Here is a 6,129-nt window from a genome sequence, read left to right as displayed (position 1 = left end):
TCTGCACAACAGAAAACAGTGAGTATATCCAGAAATCAGAATTCGAGTTTAATTAAGTCAAAATACATGGGTCCAGAGCAATATTTACATGTTCCTGTCCGTGATCTTACAGTTTGGAAGTAGATTACTGAGAAGTTACTGACTTCCTCTTGTCTAAATTGCTAGCAAGATGTAAAGTCAGTGGAGAGGTCAGGTCTCCAAGCTCTCGGGCTAGGACTCTTTGTATTACCCCCAGCACTCTACTGACCTTCAGGTTTAAGCTTCTTGTCAATACTTCCTTCAAGTAAAGGAAAAGTACCTCCTTCAGCCCTTCAAAAGGAAGGCGACTCTGACATCTGCTACAACACGGATGTACTTTGAAGACATCATGCTAAGTGAAAAAAGCCAATCACAAACAGACAAGTATCGCGTGATTCCATTTATAGGTGGCTCAGTTTATAGGGGGTGTTTAAAGTAGAGTCATAGAGGGGCGCCTGGGTGGCGCAGTCGGTTAAGCGTCCGACTTCAGCCAGGTCACGATCTCGCGGTCCGTGAGTTCGAGCCCCGCGTCGGGCTCTGGGCTGATGGCTCGGAGCCTGGAGCCTGTTTCCGATTCTGTGTCTCCCTCTCTCTCTGCCCCTCCCCCGTTCATGCTCTGTCTCTCTCTGTCCCAAAAATAAATAAACGTTGAAAAAAAAAATTTAAAGTAGAGTCATAGAGACAGAAAGAATAGTGATGGCCAAGGGCTGGAGGGAGAGTGGCATGGGGAGTTTTTGTCTATTGGGTACAGAGTTTTCGTTTTACAAGATGTGAAGGGTGGGGCGCCTGGGTGACTCAGTTGGTTAAGTGTCCAGTTTCGGCTCAGGTCATGATCTCCTGGTTGGTGAGTTTGAGCCCCACTTCGGGCTTTGTGCTGACAGCTCAGAGCCCGGAGCCTGCTTTGGATTCTGTGTCTCCTTCTCTCTCTGCCCCTCCCTCTCTCATGCTCTCTCTCTCTCTCTCTCTCTCTTTCTCTTAAAAAAAAAAATAGGATGTGAAGCATTCTGGGGATGGATGGCTGTGATGGTCACACATTATGAATATACTGAATACCACTCAGCTGTACACTTAAAAATGGTTAAGAGAGTAAATTTAATGTTATGTGTCTTTCACAATTTAAGAAACTGGAAAAAGAAAAAAAATCAGAAGCACCGTTTGGAACAGTTTGCATTGAAAACTGTAAAATGTGCATATCCTTTGACTCTGTTATTCCGCATCTAGGCACATATAACAAAGAAACTACTATGCAGGCATAGTATGTATGCAGGCATACATTTAGCTCCAGTTCTGATCTTTGAGTGATGAGAGACAGTACAGTAGGAGAGTTAGGCCTGGAGATTTGAGATCCCCGTCTGCCTCGATTTTAATCAGGCTCCTCAAGTCATTTATTCTCCCTGTGCTTAATTTCCCAATTTATAAAATGAGTACATAACAGTACCAAATCATTAAAGTTTTAGTAGAGACTACGTTTAACAAATATAAAGGATTTAAACCAGTATGGAAGAAAGCACCATATAAACACTTAGCAAGAAAGTGAAAAACCTAAAGATCACATATGAGGAGTTTTTCTATGGAACGTTCATAAAATGGAATTAAAAATCTCAAAAGTTTTAGAAGAATTTTCAGTGACATGGAGAGACATCCACAATATTATTAAATGAAAAGAGAAATAAAGCTGGTTAACAAACAAACAAAAAAGGGGGAAACACAAGACTTCCATAGACATTTCTCCAAAGGAGACATACAAATGACGCACAAGCATATGAAAAAATACTCAACATTATCAATTATCAGGGAAATGCAAATGAGACAACAATGGGGCGTGTGGGTGGCTCAGTGTCTGAACCTTGATTTCAGCTCAGGTCATGATCTCAAGGTTTGTGAGAGTGAGCCTCCTGTCAGGGTCCACACTGACAGTGCAGAACCTGCTTGGGATTCTCTCTTTCCCTCTCTCCCTGCCCCTCCCCCACTTGCTCTCGCTCTCTCCCTCTCTCAAAATAAATCAATAAACATTAAAAAAAAACAACAAAGAGCTATCACCTTACACCTGTAGGATAGCTATTATCAAAAAGAAGAAGTTATAGGTGTTAGCAAGTGTGTGGAGAAATAGGAATGCTTACCTACTGTAGGAGGAATGTAACACAGGACAGCAGCTATGGCAAACAATATGGAAGTTCCTCAAATACTAAAAATAGAACTACCGTGGGATCCGGCAATCCTACTCATGGGTATATACCCAAAAGAATGGAAATCAAATCTCAAAGAGATATCTGCATTCCACGTTCATTTTAGCATTATTCGCAATAGCCAAGATACAGAAACAACCAAAATGTCCATTAACAGAGGAATGAATAACAAAAATGCGGAGTATACATATCATGGGACATCATTTGGCCTTCAAAAAAAAGAAGGAAATCTGCCATTTTGACAACATGGATGAATGTGAAGAACATTATGCTAAGTGAAATAAGTCAGTCACAGAAGGACAAGTGATTCCAATTAGATGAGGTATCTAAAATAGTCAAATATATAGAAACTGGATAGGATGGGGCTGGGGGAGGTGAAATGGGCAGTTGCTGATCAAGGAGTATGAAGTTTTAGTTAAAGAGATGAATAAGCTCTAGAAATCTGCTGTACAACATTGTGCCTATCGTTAACAATACTGTATTGCACACTTAAAAAATTTGTAGGGCTCACACTAAGTGTTCCTACAAAAAGAAAAAATAAATACAATATGAAAAATGATATTTGAAATGTACTCCTTACTACCAAGAAGGAAGATGGACCATGCATGAGCAGGAACTTTCCTGCTTTCATCTGTAACTGTGGAAAGTTCAGAAGTCTCATTAGGACTCAGAGAAGACTTGTAAGACTTCCTGGTAGACTATATCATGACATCTCTGTAGTCCTATGATGAAATAGAAGTGAACATCAGCAGATGTGATTTAGCTAATTTGGAAACAGCCACCAAATTGTTTATGGTACACACATTGATTAACGTGAATCTCAGGAGCATTGCCTTGAATCCCTGAGGTGATATTCCTCCTCAGGGTTACCACAGTAGCTGTTCCAGGAATGGAGAACCTAAAGTTAAGGGCATAGTTCCATTGAAGATAGGCATGTTTTTAAAAATAAAACTATCATGGGGAGCCTGGGTGGCTCAGTCGGTTAAATGTCTGACTCTTAATTTTGGCTGAGTCATGATCTCACAGTCATGGGGTCAAGCCTTGCATCAGACTCTGCGTGGGGCACGGAACCTACTTAGGATTCTCTCTTCCTCTCTCTCTCTGCACCCTCCCCCCCCCCCAAAATAAATAAAAACTTAAAAAATAAAACTATCATCACAACAGATATCTATAATTTTAATCTTATAAGAAAGGGGTTATAAACACCTTGTGACACCAAATGTTATTCTCTTTTTATATATAAAATTAAGTTGGGGCACTTGGGTGGCTCAGTCACTTAAGCGTCTGACTTCGGCTCAGGTTTGTGAGTTTGAGAGTTTGAGCCCCATGTCGGGCTCTGTGCTGACAGCTCAGAGCCTGGAGCCTGTTTCAGATTCTGTGTCTCCTCCTCTCTCTGCCCCTCCCCTGCTCATGCTCTGTCTCTCAAAAATAAATAAATGTTAAAAATTATATATAAAATTAATTCTACATATAAGAAGTCAGGGAATTATGTGGTCCAATATACACAGGCTAATTGTTCCTTTGACATTTTTTAAATCATTCTAGATAATGTTGTTTATGATCTCTGGCCATTAGGATAAAATTGAATATTGCCCATTTTGCCATTTCCAGTGTGACTCTTTAAAAGCTGGTAAACCACAATGCCCCAGTGCTAATTACTATCTGAGGTAACACAAATGGTAGAATTGTCAAGACAGGCTCAAGCCCATCAGAGATCTTGTCCAACATCAGATTTTACTCACAATCCCAAGGATACAGGCAATAATTAGGCTCAGACAAAGCCTAGAGAGGTCTTAATTATCAAGGTAGCTTTCCAGCTCTTTCTTCCCATATCAGACCTGCACATGCTACTCCAGAAGAGATGGGATCTCCAAACAAGGACTTAAAGGTTATTACCTAACACAGTGAAGGGTATTTAAGTTATGAAACATTCTTCATTTTTTACCCCAGAAAGTCTCTTACATGACTTTCTCCAGAGATTTGCGCCTCATCAATTCTCAGTTTATCCACTATTAATAATCTTTTAACCAGGGAAGGTCCTGCTAACGGCATTTATGAGACAAAGCCTCTTCGTCCAGGCAAATATCATTAGTCTATTTAACTGGGGGTCTGATTGACAAGGACACTAGACCAGGCAGGTCACCAGCCTTCTTTTTCTTTACCTGTTATGTGGGTGGACAGCCCCTAAAGAAAGTGAGTGGATCACAGTTGTTTCAATTTCTCTCCTGTGGTCACGAAGAAAAACAAGCTGCATGAAATAAGATGGCCAATATCTTTAACCAGATGCATATTTTAGAATCACCTGAAATAATTATTTTACAATCCCCCCCAACAATACCTAACATCCAAAGATTATGACTAGATTATGACTAGATAGGTCTTTGATAGGGCCATGGTTTTTTGTTGTTGTTTTGTTTGTTTTTTGTTTGTTTGTTTGTTTGTTTGTTTTTGTAATTTAATGTGCTCATCAACAATTGAAAACTACCATAAAATCTAGGGGGTCAATCAGGTCTCACCCATCTTTTGACTCTCAATTAGATTTTAATTGGTCAACTCTCAGTTGACCATAATCATTATAAATCTTACCCTGGCAGGTACTGTCTTGAAAAAACTATGTGGTCATGAAAGCAATCATTTTGTCACCATGTTGTAAGGGCATCACAAAACTGAGCCTAAGTCTGAAGACAAATATTTGGGCCTTTCTTATATAAAGACACCGCCCACGTTGTTTAGTGATGAACTTTATTATGTCCTAGGTAGACAGAAAATGAGACTTCAAATATAGTCCAGAGGTGGGGTGCCTGGGTGGCTCAGTTAGCTAAGTGTCTGACTTCAGCTCAGGTTATGATCTTGCCGTTAGTGAGTTCAAGCCTTGCATCAGGCTCTGTGCTGCCAGCAAAGACCTCACTTTGGACCTTCTGCCCCCTCTCTTTCTGCCCTGACCCTGTTCATTTGCTCTCTGTCTCAAACATGAATAATATATTTACAGTTCAAATATAGTCCAGAGAGGTTGAGCTCATTGGATTTGAGAATGTGAGAATGTGCTCCAAGGATTATCAAGATGCCTAAAAGTGGTCTTTATGGGACAGCAACAGAGAGATGGGGGAGCCACCTAAGCAGAAAAATGTTCTCAGCTCTTAATTCTGATTCAACGATAAGGCAGCCATGGTTTAATTTTTACAGTGAGTGTTTATCAGTGTTTAAGTAATATTCAACTACATGCTGTGACTAAAGTACTTGCTATAGACAGGCACTAGTTTAAGCACAAAATATGCTTCCTCTTGTATTAGGGTTCCCCAGAGAACCAGAAATAGAACCCAATAGTGTGTGTGTGTAGGTAGGTAGGTAGGTAGGTAGGTAGATAGATGATTGATAGATAGACAGATAGGTGATAGATAGACTTATTTTAAAGAACTGACTCACATGATCATGGGGGTTGGCAAATTTGACATCTACAGAGTTGGCTGGAAGTTTGGTAATTCCAGGAGGAGTAGTCTTTAAGATAGAATTCCTTCCTCTTTGGGGACCTCAGTTTTTTCCCTTAAGACCTTGAGCTGATCAAATGAGCTTTTCCCACATCGTGGAAGGTGATCTGTTTTACTCAGTCTACTGACATAAATGTTTTTCATACCTGAATCATGCCTTCACAGCAACATGTAGACTGGTGTTTGACCAATCAACTGGGCACCATGGCCTAGCCAAGTTGACACGTAAAAGTAGCCATCACACCTCCCTTAATCCTTCCAACAACCCCTAGTATCTTTATTTCATGCCATTATCATTTCTAATTAGAAATAGGGAAACTGAGGCACACAAATTACAATAGAAATAGGGAAACTGAGGCACATGAATTACAAATTAGAGGTAGACACAAAGTATCCTGTGAATTCATAGGACTGTAACTTAGGAGTGAGATCCTGGCAAT

The sequence above is a fragment of the Lynx canadensis genome, chromosome A3, assembly GCF_007474595.2.
Source record: "Lynx canadensis isolate LIC74 chromosome A3, mLynCan4.pri.v2, whole genome shotgun sequence".
Classification (NCBI taxonomy): Eukaryota; Metazoa; Chordata; class Mammalia; order Carnivora; family Felidae; genus Lynx; species Lynx canadensis.
Note: the sequence above shows the minus strand (reverse complement) of the source record.